Consider the following 15,835-nt stretch of genomic DNA (forward strand, 5'->3'; position numbering starts at 1 on the left):
AATAATATACCATTTAAAACACCAAAATGAACATGCTGGAGTAGTCACTCGGTGAGAGAGGGTGTCAGAACGGAGAATGAAGGTCCCAGGTTCAAATCCTGGTTAAACTAAAAAAGGTAAAAATCTAAAAACTAAAAAAAAACTGAAAAAACTAAAAAAGGCAAAAACTACAAAAAAAAACTAAAAACTAATAAAAAAAATTAAGAATAAAAATAAAAAAAAATAAAAAAGATAAAAACTAAAAAAAAGTAAAAAGAAAAAACGAAAAAAAACTAAAAAAGCTAAAAAAAAAGGTAAAAACCAATAAAAAACTGAAAAGAAAAAAAGGAATAAAACTAAAAAAATTTTCATCTAAAAAACTAAAAAAAAACTAAAAAAGGTAAAAACTAAAAGAACTAAAAAGAAAAAAAAACTAAAAAAAGGAAAAAAACTCAAAAATAAAGGAGAAAAAGAAAACTAAAAAAATATAAATAAAAATAAAAAAACTAAAAAGATAAAAACTTCAAAAAAAACTAAAAAGAAAAAAGAAAAAACTAAAAAACCTAAAAAAAGGTCAAAACCAATAAAAAAAAACTAAAAGGAAAAAAAGGGAAAAAATTAAAAATTTATTTCATCATATACCAATTCAAAAACGAATGTATACCGGGATGACGACCGGGACACAGGGAATATAAATGACACAACTACAACGGGGACGCCGGGGGGCACAGGGGGATATAAATGACGACCGGGACACCGGGACACAAGGAATATAAATGACGCCCGGGACACTCAAAGAGAAATCAGAGACTGGGACACCGGGACACAAATGACGACCGGGACACAGGGAATATAAATGACGACCGGGACACAGGGACATAACTACAAAGGGGACGCCGGGGTGCACAGGGGGATATATAAATGACGATGGCGACTCAGGGAATGGTCGATTAGCAATCACCATCAACAAAGCTCAAGGGCAATCGTTAGAATCATGAGGTATAGATCTGAATACGGATTGTTTTCCCATTGACCATTATATGTTGCATGTTCAAGAGTCGGTAAACCTGACAATCTATTTATATGCACAGACAATGGGACAGCAAATAATGTTGTATATTCGCAAGTTTTACGTAGTTAAAAACACATATATATATATATATATATATATATATATATATATATATATATATATATATATATATATATATATATATATATATATATATATATATATATATATATATATATATATATATATATATATATATATATATATATATATATATATATATATATATATATATATATATATATATATATATATATATATCTGTATTCACAGGTGGGACATAGGGACACAACTACAATGGCGCGTAACTAATATGGCGCGTAATGACTTACGCACGCGGGGGGGCTGGGGGGGGCGCGAAGTGCCCCCACCAACTAGGTGTTGGGGTGGCGCGAAGCGCCACCCCAACAGCTAGTATATATATATATATATATATATATATATATATATATATATATATATATATATATATATATATATATATATATATATATATATATATATATATATATATATATATATATATATATATATATATATATTCATAGGTGGTACACAGGGACACAACTACAATGGCGCGTAACTAATATGGTGCGTAACGACTTACGTGCGCGGGGGGGCTTTGGGCGGGGACGCGAAGCACCCCCACCAACTAGGTGTTGGGGTGGCGCGAAGCGCCACCCCAGCAGCTAGTATATAAATAAGTTGTTTGTTTGTGTGTCTGCCGACTGACCTCATGTTTGTGTGTCAACTGACGTCATGTTTGCCAACTGACGTCATTATAAGGATTGAGCATTATTCCGTCATGAAGTTGTTTGTCGACTGATGAAATTACAGACCGGGACACTGAGACACAAATGACGACCGGGATACCGGGAATATAAATGCAACCGGGACACTCAAAAGGAAATTAAAGACTGGGACACCGGGACACAATCAACGACCGGGACACAGGGAATATAAAAGACGACCGGGACACAGGGACACAACTACAACGGGGACACCGGGGGGGCACAGGGGGATATATAAATGACGACCGGGGGACACAACTACAATGGCACGTAACTAATATGGCGCGAAGAAAGCTAAAAATAGAAAAAACCTTAAAAGAATAAAAAAAAGCTGTAAAACTAAAAAAAAAAGAAAAAACTAAAAAATAAAAACTACAAAAGAACTATATCTGTATATATAAAAGTAAGTTGTATGTATGCATGTTTGTTTGTTTGTGGGTTTGCATATGGCGTCATTATATGTATATAAAGCTTTGCATATGACGTCATTATAAGATGACACTACAGACCAGGACACCGGAACACAAATGACGACCGGGACACAGAGAATATAAATGACGACCAGGACACGCAAAGAGAATTTACAGACTGGGACACCAGGACACAAATGACGACCGGGACACAGGGAATAGAAATGACGACCGGGACACAGGGATACAACTACAACGGGGACGCCGGGGGGCACAGAGGGATATATAAAGGATGACAGGAACATAGGGAATGTTTGATTAGCAATCACCATCAACAAAGCTCAAGGGCAATCATTAGAATAATGAGGTATAGATCTGAATACGGATTGGTTTTCCCGTCGACAATTGTATGTTGCATGTTCAAGAGTCGGTAAACCTGACAATCTATTTATATACACAGACAATGGGACAGCGAAGAATGTTGTATATGCGCAAGTTTTACGTAGTTAAAAACATATATATATATCTATCTATATTCACAGATGGGACACAGGGACACAAATACAATGGCGCGGAACTAATATGGCGCGTAGCGAATTACGTGCGCGGGGGGGATTTGGGGGGGCGAAGCACCCCCACCAACTAGGTATTGGGGTTGCGTGAAGTGCCACCCCCACAGCTAGTATATCTGCCTATATTCACAGGTGGGACACAGGGACACAACTACAATAGCGCGTAACTAATATGGCACGTAATGACTTACGCGCGCGAGGGGATTGGGGGGGGGGGGGGCGCGAAGCACCCCCACGAACTAGACGTTGAGGTCGCGCGCGGTTCATAGACATGACATTATGGCCCGTGTCTTCCGGCGAAAGTTGCTCTCCTTCATCTCCTACAGAGTTATGGGAGAAATACAAATCGCAAATGGCCGAGAATATAGTCCACCGAATACGGCTAGAAATGTCAGATATGACCTTGGACTTTACAACAGAAATTTATAACTGCACTTTAGTTGTGACTGAAGATTTGTGCTTATCTATTGCAAACAAACTTCTCAAGCATTTGGGAATGCCTTCACCTAATCGTACTGCTTCTATTTCTACATGTGTGGAATGGGATCGTGAACAAAGTTACAACACAATTGATATATTGTTGTATGTTGCAGACCGGGACACTGGGACACCGGGACACAAGGAATATAAATGACGACCGGGACACTCAAAGAGAAATTACAGACTGGGACACTGGGACACAAATGACAAGCGGGACACAGGAAATGAGGGCTCATTCTAACGGAAATTAGAATTTCTAGTGCCCTTTTTAAGTGACCCAAAAAATTACAGGCCACCTAGGCCCTCTCCTATGCTAATTATTTTCCCAATGTTACCAGATCATAATTCTGAGATAGCCATTTTATTCAGCGTAGTCAAAAAACCTTGTAACTATGTATTTGGGGACGACTTAGTCCCCCACTTTCCCCGTGGGAGGGCCACAAGTTACAAACTTTGACCAGTGTTTAGATATAGTAATAAACAAATACAAACTAGAAACAATAGGGAAAATCTTTTCAAGACAGTGGAAATCCGTTCTGTGAATATTTCGGCCCTATATCCAAGGGCCGTCTTCAGCACAATATGAGAACGAGAGAGAAAATATGTATATATAAATAAACTTACATTAAATTGTGAGAATTAAAACTAATAATGTTCTTTAAAAACTCTTTTAAAAAAGCCTTAGCATCATTACTTCAACTAAGTTCAACCAGGACTGACAAAAAGAAAGAAGTGAGAATATAAATTCATTCAAACTAAAGAGAACAAAGTGATTAAATGCATTTTCTCAGAGCCAACCTTGTATTTTTTGCAGCCTGTCTCAAAGGCCTTTTCGTAGCTGGTTCAATACTATTATAAATTGGTTTAGTAAAATAATTTGTAAGATCATTTTTAATTAAATTTGAGTATAAAGAATTTAGTGAGTAATCCCCTAAGTCCCTGTTTAAAGAAATATTATTATTTACTTTGAGACTAATTTCGATGGATTCTCGAACCAGCTATTTTATCCCCAAATCATTACTGAGGAGTGAAGATTTTTCAAAAAGTATCGTGTGGGACGGATTATTAAATATATGCCAACCTACAGCAGAATCAAAGGAGTTGTTGGAACTATTTGAAATTAATGCCTTGTCTATGTCTCTTTTATGCTGTTGTAACCGCTTTTCTAGATTCTGATGGGTCCTGCTGACATAGTAATTTCCGCAATCACAGGGTACTTGATAGACCCCTTTTGGCGAGTAGCTGGGGTCTTATCTTTACCGAAATTTATGAAATTAATGATCTTAAAATTATTAGTAAAAACTTCGTACAGAATATTTTTTGTGCCAATATTTTTTAATTTTTGTTGTGATTTTTGGGATATACGGAAGAAAGGCAATATTTGAGGGCTTGTCAGTAGCCTCATATTGTGAAATATCTTCTTCGATTTTAAAAGAATGTCTTTTTACTCTACGGTTAATTATCTTACTGACCAAAGGATTGGGGCATCCATTATAAAAAAGAATATACCTGATAAGGTTTATGTCTGCATTTATATACGAATCGGAGCAAATATTCAGGGCACGATCAATGAGGGAAGTTACAACTGCTCTTTTAACTTGTGGGGGGTGATTTGAATTAAAGTGAAGATATCTATTGTTTTGATTTGGCTTTCGATAGATAGTAAAATCCAGTTTATCAGCATTACAAATAATTAACACATCTAAAAATGGCAGTTTATTTTCAATTTCAGCTTCTAGGGTGAACTGTAAATTTTTGTCATAAGTGTTTAGATGATCTAAGAAGCCCCGAAGTTCAGCTTTCCCATAATTCCAAAGTGAAATTACGTCATCCATATAACGATCCCAATAGACGTGTTTTCAAAAATAAGAGTTTATTGCCCAATTTTCAAGGGTTTCGACATAAATATTTGCCAGTAGCCCGGACAAAGGTGCCCCGACGGGTAACCCATTTTTTTTCCTGATAAAAAGAATCGCGAAATTGAAAATACATAGAAAACTTATTACAAATTTTAACCAGAGTCATTAAAACTTCACAATCAATTCCCATCGCTGAAACCTCGATTAAGTGGTAATTTTCTTCTATTTTGTTTTTTAATACTTCCCCAGAAATAGTCACATCTATATTTGTATACATGGAAACAATGTCAAAACTACTAACTATTGTGTTTTCTGAAATACTTATGTTACTAAGTTTTTCAACCAAATCTGGCGAATAACGAATATAGGAGTTTTAGAAATACAATAAAGGTTTGAAAGCTGTGCAAAGCCATTTCCCAATATTGACAGCGGGGGCTTTAGTACACGCTATGATAGGTCTTAAGGGAATACCCTGTTTATGTATTTTTGGTAAACCGTAGAATTTATGACAGAAACTACCACGGGAAAAAAAATTTATTGTATAATTGTGCGTTAATTTTACTTTTTAGCTGCTTTAATTCATTTATAATACTATTAAAAAAACTGATCAGTAGGATCATGAGTTATTGTTTTATATATAATTGTGTCATTTAGATGCGAAAGAATTTTGTTGTCATAGTCTGTCGTATTCATGACAACAAATGAATTACTTTTGTCTGCTTTAGTTATTATAATAGAAGGATCTTTTCGGAGATTAGATAGTATCTTTATGTCGTGCAAACTTTTCGGTGTGGAGGTGGTAGGAGGCGTAACCTTTTTTTGGATGTTATAAATGGTATTTCTAAGACCAGATCTAACTTCATCAGGGTTAGAAACAAATGGATAGTGCTTATGCAAAGCCGACTCTAGAGAGGAAACTATATCTGCCACAGGAACCTGTTTCGGTAAAAAAGAAAATTTTGGACCTTTTTCCAGTTTTTCAATTTCCTGGGGTTCCAGTGTTTTAGAAGGGAGGTTAACAATTGCAGGTCCAGGAGTGAATCTTGGAGAATAAATACGGTTTCTCATCAAAGATTCATTTCGCAAGCCTTCCAATTTCTTATACAGACGTTCCTTGGACAAGCAAAAATTGTGGCTAAACAAATTCCTTTCTAATCTAACAACTTGAGAAAAATCAACAGTGGACAGGTTTTCCAGCAAAAAAGTTCCCAACGATTTTCAAACAGTTCGTGATAACGAACTGTAGTAAGGAGCGACCCGGCTCAATAGTAAACGAAACTCTAAAAAACGGAATTTTGATGCTAAATTATACATCAAACGAATCAGATTTTCATGCTGATTTTAAATATATAAGTTTCATCAAATTTAGTCTTTGTCATCAAAAGTTACAGGCCTGAAAAAATTTGCCTTATTTTAGAAAATAGGCTGTACACCCTGAAAACGACTGTACACTTCCCAATAACCATTATTATATGTAAACACTGGTCGAAGTTTGTAACTTGCAGCCTCTCCCCCAGTGACTCTGGGGGAGTAAGTCATTCCCAAAGACAGAGTTATTATGGTTTTTGACTATGCGGAACAAAATGGCTATCTCAAAATTTTGATCTGTTGACTTTGGAGAAAAAATGAGTGTGGGAGGGGGCCTAGGTGCCCTCCAATTTTTTTGGTCACTTAAAAAGGGCACTAGAACTTTTCATTTCCGTTAGAATGAGCCCTCTTGCGACATTCTAGGACGACTTGGTCGATACGATGACCCCTGGGGAAAAGAAAGAAAAACAAAAACAAACAAACAAATAAACACGCACCCGTGATTTGTCTTCTGGCAAAAAATAAGAAATTCCACATTTTTGTAGATAGGAGCTTGAAAATTTTGCTTCTAGGTTCTCTGATACACCGAATGCGATGGTGTGATTTTCGTTAAGATTCTGTGACTTTTACACAAAAAAAGGCAACTATAAATTTCAATTTTTAACGAATTTTTTTTTATTATATAATAAAAAAAATTCGTTAAAAATTGAAATTTATAGTTGCCTTTTTTTTATGTAACCGAAAAATTGCATGGCAACTAGGCCTCCTTCCCCATTCCTTATTTCTCAAAATCGTCTGATCAAAACTAAGAGAAAGCCATTTAGCCAAAAAAGGAATTAATATGCAAATTTTATTTTAATAAATTATGTGTGGAGAGCCACAATCAAACATGTATTAATTCAAAAACGTTCAGAAATTACATAAAAAAAAAAACTAGTTTTTTTAACTGAAAGTAAGGAGCGACATTAAAACTTAAAACGAACAGAAATTACTCCTTATATGAAATGGGTTGTCCCCTCCGCAATCCCTCGCTCTTTACGCTAAAGTTTGACTCTTTGCCACAAGTCTGCTTTTTAAAACAATTAAAAGCTTTAGCGTAAAGAGTAAGGGATTGCGGAGGGGACAACCCATTTCATATAAGGAGTAATTTCTGTTCGTTTTAAGTTTTAATGTCGCTCTTTACTTTCAGTTAAAAAACTAGTTTTTTTTATGTAATCTCTCTGAAGAAATTATATGTCTTTTTGGATTTTTGTCCTTAATAATATGGACTAAGGTTTTTAACTGTAGTTTATGGGCGAGTTGCGCTTCTTTCCGTGTATTCAAGTGTAATTTATATCTTAAAGAGTTGGGAATAAGGTTTTCATTTCTACAGGATTCTAAAAAATTTTGTTGATTGATACTATAAGCATGTTTTTTACTCACTCTTTGCGCGTAAGTATTTTTAGTCATTTCAACTATTTATTCTACGGCTTTTGTGATTCAAGGGTCATTCTTAAGAAATTGGGACAAAATTTATTCCTTAGTGTAAAGAGCAAGGTACTGACGAGGGGATGAATCCCTTCATATACGTAATAAAACTTGAGAATACAGAATTTCGTTACATAAGCTAATTTGTAAGTTACGTATATCTTTTACTAATAATTAAATAAAAAAAAAAGTTTTTTTAGCTGAAAGTAAGGAGCGACATTAAAACTTAAAACGAGCAGAAATTACTTCGTATATGAAAGGGGCTGTTTCCTCATCAACGCCCCGCTCTTTACGCTAAAGTTTGGCCCTTTTTCTCAACTCTGCTTTTAAAACAGTAAAAATCTGTAGCGTAAAGAGCGGGGCGTTGATGAGGAAGAAGCCCCTTTCATATACGAAGTAATTTCTGTTCATTTTAAGTTTTAATGTCGCTCCTTATTAACTTGTTTTTTTATTTAATTTGTGAACGTTTTTGAATCAATGCATGTTTTGATTTTGGCTCTCCGCAGAGGAATAATTAACACGAAATTTGCAAGTTTTTTTCTTTTTTTTGCTAAAAGGCTTTCTCATAGTTTTGATCGAATGATTTTGAGAAAAAAGGGAATGGTGGAGGAAGCCTAGTTGCCCTGCGATTTTTTGGCTACTTAAAAAGGCAACTACAACTTTTAATTTTTACGAATGTTTTTATTAGTAAAAGATAAACGTAACTTATAAATTAGCTTACGTAACGCACTTTTGTAATCTCAAGTTTTTTTACACTAAAGATTAAATTTCGTCCCAATTCATTAAGAATGACCCCTGAATCACAAAAGCCGTAGAATAAATAGTTGAAATTACTAAAAATAATTTAGCGTAAAGAGTGGGGTATTTTCTTCCCCCATGACAAATTCCTCGATGGAAAGTTCCACCAGTATATCCCCCTCTTTTCAACCCCTCCCCCAACCAAAATATCCCCCTGAAAACGTCTGTACACTTCCCAATAACCATTACTATATGCAAGCACTGGTCAAAGTTTGTAACTTGTAGCCCCTCCCACGGGGACTGTGGGGGAATAAGTCGTCCCCAAAGACATAGTTATAAAGTTTTTTGACTACGCTGAATAAAATGGCTATCTCAGAATTCTGATCCGTTGACTTTAGGAAAATAATTAGCATGGGAGGGGGCCTAGGTAACCTCCAATTTTTTTGGTCACTTAAAAAGGGCACTTGAACTTTTCATTTCTGTTAGAATGAGCCCTCTCGCAAGATTCTAGGACCACTGGGTCGATACGATCACCCCTGGGAAAAAAACAAACAAACAAATAAACACGCATCCGTGATCTGCCTTCTGGCAAAAAATAAAATATTCCACATTTTCGTAGATAGGAGCTTGAAACTTCTACAATAGGGTTTTCTGATACACTGATTCTGATGGTGTGATTTTTGTTAAGATCGTATGACTTTTAGGGGGTGTTTCCTCCTATTTTCTAAACGAGGCAAATTTTGTCGCTCCTTACTACAGTTCGTTACCACGAACTGTTTGAAAACATTCGTGAAAAAAATTTAAATTCAAGTTGCCTGTTTAAGTAACCAAAAAATCGGAGGGCAACTAGGCCTCCTCCCCTCTCCTTTTTTCTCAAAATCATTCCGTCAAAAGTATAGGAAAGCCATTTAGCAAAAAACATGCAAATTTCGTTTTAATTATTCATCTGCGGAGAGCAAAAATCAAAACATGCATTGATTCAAAAACGTTCAGAAATTAAATGAAAAAACAAGCTTTTTTAACGGAAGGTATGGAGCGACATTAAAACTTAAAACGAACAGAAATTACTTCTTATATGAAAGGGGATGCTTCCTCGTCAACGCTCCGCTCTTTAAACTAAAGTTTTTTTTTACTTTTTTAAAAAGTAGACATAAGAGAAAGAGTCAAACTTTAGCGTAAAGAGTGGGGCATTGATGAGGAAGCATCCACTTTCATATAAGAAGTAATTTCTGTTCGTTTTAAGTTTTAATGTCGCTCCATACTTTCCGTTAAAAAAACTAGTTGTTTTTGTTTAATTTTTAACAGGAACAAGCATCAAGGGTGTCGACCAACCTTGGTGCAGCATGGAACAACACATGGGCTCCTTATTGTCAAGTATGCCCTGAATTCATTGAGCACCAGGGAATGGGAAACTTGAGCCCCCTTCCCCCCCAAAAAAATTGCCCCCATGGAAATTCCTCCGCAAAAAATTCATCCTCACGTAAAATTGAGCAGGCAAAGAGAAAGTACAAAATAGATACCTCGAAATGTCGATCAGCCACCAATTAAAAGTTACGAACCTGAAAAAAGTTGTCTGATATTTAAAAAGTTTAAAAAAAATATATGATTTTGCCCCAAACAAAGTTGCAATCAATTGAAAATTTCGAGAATGCCAATCAATTTAAAAATGTTTAAAAATAATTTATTGACCTTCCAGCTGCAGAGGAAGTAATGCAACTTTGTCACACATTCGTTAGTGAAAAGTCACGTAGTCTATAGAAGACAAATTGTTAATGTGGACCTCAATGCTAGATTTAACTGAGTTGATTCAAAATCATTTTCTATATAATTATGTTTGATGACATATGATTCTGCATCAGCTACTATAAAGCAGTGGTGGTAGGCATGGGCGAATCTCCAGTATTTTTATTAGGGAGGGGGCTAGGGGGTTCCATATGCGGATAGTCAAGGGGAATGGGCTACATAATAATATTTTATTCAAATAATTGGAGAGGGGCGGCTAAATGCCCCTTGGACCTCCCCAAAGGACGCCCTTGGCCGTGGATCATTGTGTAGGCTGGGAGGAAGCCAGATGTCTAAAAGAACATATTTCAATACCCAAATTGTCTAAATATCCATGAGCCTTTACATGAATATTAGTAAGGGTCTAGGGGGGAATGGAGGCAATCTATCATCTGTCTTTGTTTAGAACAAGCCTGGATAAGGCTGCTGCGGGGAGATACCTCCCCTTTTATTGCACAAAACGATTCCTGTATTTATTTTAAAGCTTCATTTAACTAAATTGATTTGCTTCATATTTCTTATTTGCTCCATGTGAAATGGTGTAAGCATATCTCAGTTATATGAAGAAGTGGCGACGGCATACTGACGGATCCAGGGGGCCGGGAAGGGGTCCCTCCCTTTCCTAGGATTTTTTTCTGGTACAATTTTTTATTTTTTTATTTTTTTTACTATTTTTTAGAATGAATTTGTCAATTTGTTCAATTATTGGCACCTTTGTTTTATTGACCCTCCCCAAGATTTTGCTCATTGACACCCTTGTCACATTGGGGCTCCATCCAGATTTTGCTCTAGATCCGCACCTGCCGAATGCAGGGGGCCTCAAAGAGTGCATTTTAAATGCCCAAATGTTCTAACTCTCATTGAACCTTCATACAAGCACAGAATGGAATTCGGGAAGGAGGGGGAGAAAAAATTGACATCTAATCCCTATCGATTCCCGGAAATAGTTTGGTCTACCCTTTCTTCTTGGTTCTAGGGAATGGTGTAATAGTATCATTATCATTGCTATAATCTTTTTTCTATATAATCAATCAATTATGTATGTCGATTCAATATGTCAATATCAATATGTATGTCAAAATCAATTATGTCTGTAATCAGTTAACTCCACAGACCCTGTGACTAGTACAATTTTCAACCATCTGGTAGGGGGCACATGTCCCTAAAACTACCCCTTGGACATGAAATAGGGCATAATATATCCTTAGATATCTTACGTCTTATATTTGCATATTTTATAAAGGAAAGTTTAAGGGCTGTGCAGAATAGAACGTATATTTAATTCCCTCTAAAAAGGAAAATAAGAGTTTTAGTTTTTATTGTTTCTTTGCTCAGTTAGACAAAGATCCATTTGTAAGATTCATGGTGACTGTTTTTAAAACGTAAGAACAAAAAAAAATCAAATTTTTCTGATGGGAGTAAAAAGCAAAATTGAAATTCAGACAATCAATTTATTGTTTTGCAGTTTGACTGCTAAAGTCTCTTATGTTTATAGAATTCTGTAAAATTAACACTTTCGTGAAAACCAATCCTGCCTAAGTTTTTTAGATCTACATGATAGTTGGAGACTTTTCTACAGTTAAATCTGTTTCGTTTCGTTGGTTTTTTGTTTTAAGTTGAGGCCTAGTTTTATAGAATTCTACAAATATAGGGAAACATTTTGGGCCAGGTTATGTTAGCCAGTTTTTCAGATACACGTTGCATAGCCTGTGACGCAATTGCTTTTGTTCATTTCAAGTTTCAACTAAGGTATTTCGAGCCAGTATAAGTGAGCCAGTTTTTCAGATGTAGGCTATGTTGCATAGCCTGTGACGCTATTGCTTTTGTTCGTTTCAAGTTTCAACTGAGGTCTTTCGAGCCAGGTTAATCGAGCCAGTTTTTCAGATGCATATTACATAGCCTGCGACGCAATTGTTCTTGTTCATTTCAAGTTTCGACTAAGATCTTTACTTCCATTGTTGAAACAAAACTTTGGTTGTGTCCTCTTTTGTTTGATTAAATAAGAAAAACGTATGTTTTTACTGAAATTAGGGAGCAACATTAAAATTTAAAACAAACAAAAATTATTCCGTATATGAGGGGATGCCCCCTCCTCAATACCTTGCTCAAAACCCTAAAGCTGTCAGTTATTTTAAAAGGCTTTCTATTCTAATTAAACTGCCCCTGTGTTTCAGTAGCCATTCTTAAAGATTGGAACAAAAATTCAAACTTTAGCGTTAAGAGCAAGGTATTGAGGGGGGGAGGTTAAGAACCTTTCATAGATTAAGTAATTTGTGTTCATTTCGACTGTTAATGCTACTCCTTGCTTTCAGTTAAAAAACATGTTTTTTTTATTTAATTCATGTTCTTTTTTAAATAATGCAAGCAAATCTGGCTCAGCCTTTATGAAATATACCCCCCTCAACTTACGGGATATACCGCCGTGAAAATATTTTCCAAAATAAAGTAAACCCCCCGTCAAGCTCCCTCCTCACTGAAAATCCTCTTCCCCGTAAAATTTCTTGCAGGCGACTCAGCGTGAAAAATTATGCTTCGCTAATTTTATTTTGAAAAAGACTTCTCCCGTAAATCAAGAAATCCAAGGAAAATAGCCAGTGATAATTAACCTGGAGCGTCTCAACATGCAAAATTTAGTTGGAAAAGATAATGTAATGCAATTAACAAAATTTCGTATAGAAATCCCTTATATATCAACCGTATAGCCCTCCAATCTTTTTGTCACTTATAAAGGGCACTAGAATTTTTAATTTGAGTTCAAATGCGCCCTCTTCTGATCTTCTAGGACTAGCATTTCAAAAAGTTCATACATTGAAAAAAAAATTGAATATTTTAGCCTAGTAAGTTGAATATTTTGATGTATCTATTGACATTAAAATTCAGTTTTTTTTAAAGTTTCGGTTACTATTGAGCCGATTCATTTTCCTTACTTACAGTTTGTTACCGAGAACTATTATATTTTTTTCCCAGTTATGTCAAATTCAGTTCATTGTGAAAGGATAGTAAAGGTCTATTTCCCGATTAATACGGAAAGAGTGTGCACTAGTTCAAATTGACGAATATGAAATTGTGTTTTGGAATGCTTAGATAGTTTTCACTTATCGTTGAACATGAGTCTATAATATGAGAGCTAAAGTAAAGTTTTATGCTCTTTTTTTGAGAGAATTATCTGAAGTTGTTTGCCCAGCTTTCGAAACAGAAAGTCCACTTTCTGTTTCGGAGTAAAACTATCTGCTGTAGTTGGTCTAGGCGTCCCCCTCCCCCGTAAGCTCCCCCCATTGAACAATTTCCCCAAATGATTCTCCTCCATATTCTCCCTGAATAATTTCGATGTTCGTTAGAAGGGAAATTCGAAGTTCTACTCACCTGTTTAAGTCAGAGGCAATGTTATAGCGTTGCCTGTATTATAAAGCCATAAAGGTTAAATGAAATAGATTTATTAAGAATTAAGGTTTTTGTGGGAAGGGTGGTCGAAAATTGAGAGTTCTAGTGCTTGTTTTAATCGAAAATGATTGGAAATCCAACCATCCCCCCTTTGGAGAATTTTCCCCCCTGTCCTCAGCTGTTTTTGCTGTCTGGTCCTTTTTATATATCTGGAAAGTTATCACACATCTATGATCTTTCTTTCGAAAAGAGTACACCATACATTTGTATATGAGAGCTCTAAAATTCCATAGTAGGGCTCTTTCATTGCATTACTGTTAGGGGGGGAGAGAGTAGGACGCCAGCCACTCTCGGTCCTAAAACTGCCATTAATATCTGGTCCTTTTGTTACAACTTAGAACATCTTATCCACATCAGAGGCACCTATTTTTCAGTTTCTCTGTGGCTGCCAAATTTTGCAGGCAGGGGAATTGTCCATGGGACGATTATCTGAAGAAGAATTTTTCTTGAGAGAAGGAATTTTTTGGGTGTGGGTACCGGCTCCAATTCAATTAGGAAGGAAAATGAAAGTCAAGTTTTTGTGAAAAAGTGCTACATCCTTAATTCGATCTGTCAGGAAAAATCAGAATCTATCTCAGCCAGTGAGGTAATAGCATTTTATTAGTAAACAAAATAAATCAAGATGTTTCAGATGGATTATATATTTTTCTCAAAATGTATTCATTTCTAATACAATGCATAAAATGTCAGAATTAGTGGCAAATTTTGTCTGGTAAAAAATTGTTTTAATCTGTCTTAGGTTGCAGCAGATACCAACAGCGTGAGCATCTTTAATTAAAGAATAAGATTACTTAACTTATGACTCAAGCAGAATTCTAACATCTTCCCATAAAACGCAACCAGTCAGTTTATCGTTTCTTCACTCTGCTTCTTTCTTGTCAAAAATTTCTTTTTTTATCAACTATCACTAAATAAGTTTTTTGCAAATTGTCTACCCCTAATGACTCCAGTCTGTTGGTGAGTTAGCTCAAAGTTGCAGATTAGCAGCGCCTCCTTCACGCACAAATCGTTTTTCCAACTCATTCACCCCTTTCTTTGTATCAAAGTACTTTTTTTGTAAGCACAAGCGCTATTTAGTTTTATGACTACGAGAGGTTGTGCAAATAAAACTGATTTTATTCTATTCTTACTGCTAGTTCAGTTAGTTCAAAGCCTTAGTCATTCTAATTTGATTTGTGAAATTTTGCAATAGTCGATACTTCCTAAGCATCCAGACCGAAAAGACCCGAGAATAAACTAAAGCAAATATTTTGAGAAGCTTTCTGTCGTGTTTTCACCAAGTTCACTAGATTCGAAAGGCTCAGTTGTTTTTTGCTTTTTTTTTACTTTAAGCAAGTCTTTCCCTATGGCTACATAGCCTTCTTGAATATCCAGACCAGGGTCTTATCCAGGATTTTTTTAGGGGGAGGGGGGTTACAAAAAACTTTTAAAAGTCAGACAAACATTTTTGGAAGGGGAGCTCAAACCCTCTACCGCTCTGGATATGGCCTTGATCCAAACCAAAGAGTATGGGTAAATTATAAATTACCCATAATCTTTAATCCGGACCAAGAAAACTTGCTATCTACATGTTATAACCATTTCATTACCACATTTTAGGATTTTCAATAGCATTTTAGGGAGCTCAGGTACTAATTTGTTTTTATTTATGGCTAATTAGTTCTTACAGAAACTGACTTAAAAATCCGCTTGCGACACTGACTATGTAAATTTGACAGCCCGATTACTGGGTCGCAAAGCTCATTTGGGACATTATTAAAAACACGAATTTAGTTAATTATAAAGAAAAGAATGTCATTTAGCCAGATTTGGAATGATAAATTCGTATACCAGAAAAGATATTTGGTAATAGAGGAAGGTTTGAGTTGTTTACTTTTTTCATGTTTTGAAAAACATGTTGTTTACTTTTTCTTTTCTTTGTTTACTTTGTTTTTTC

The 15,835-nt window shown here is 35.5% G+C and overlaps 1 protein-coding gene across 2 annotated transcripts in view; it reads right to left on the reverse strand.

Annotated features, from left to right (window-relative positions):
• LOC136029947 (anti-sigma-I factor RsgI-like) overlaps window positions 1-15,835 on the reverse strand; it is an 84,594-nt gene that overhangs the window by 31,516 nt on the left and 37,243 nt on the right. The gene's annotated exons all lie outside the window — the stretch shown is intronic.

The sequence above is a fragment of the Artemia franciscana genome, chromosome 8 (assembly GCF_032884065.1).
Source record: "Artemia franciscana chromosome 8, ASM3288406v1, whole genome shotgun sequence".
NCBI classification, from domain to species: Eukaryota; Metazoa; Arthropoda; class Branchiopoda; order Anostraca; family Artemiidae; genus Artemia; species Artemia franciscana.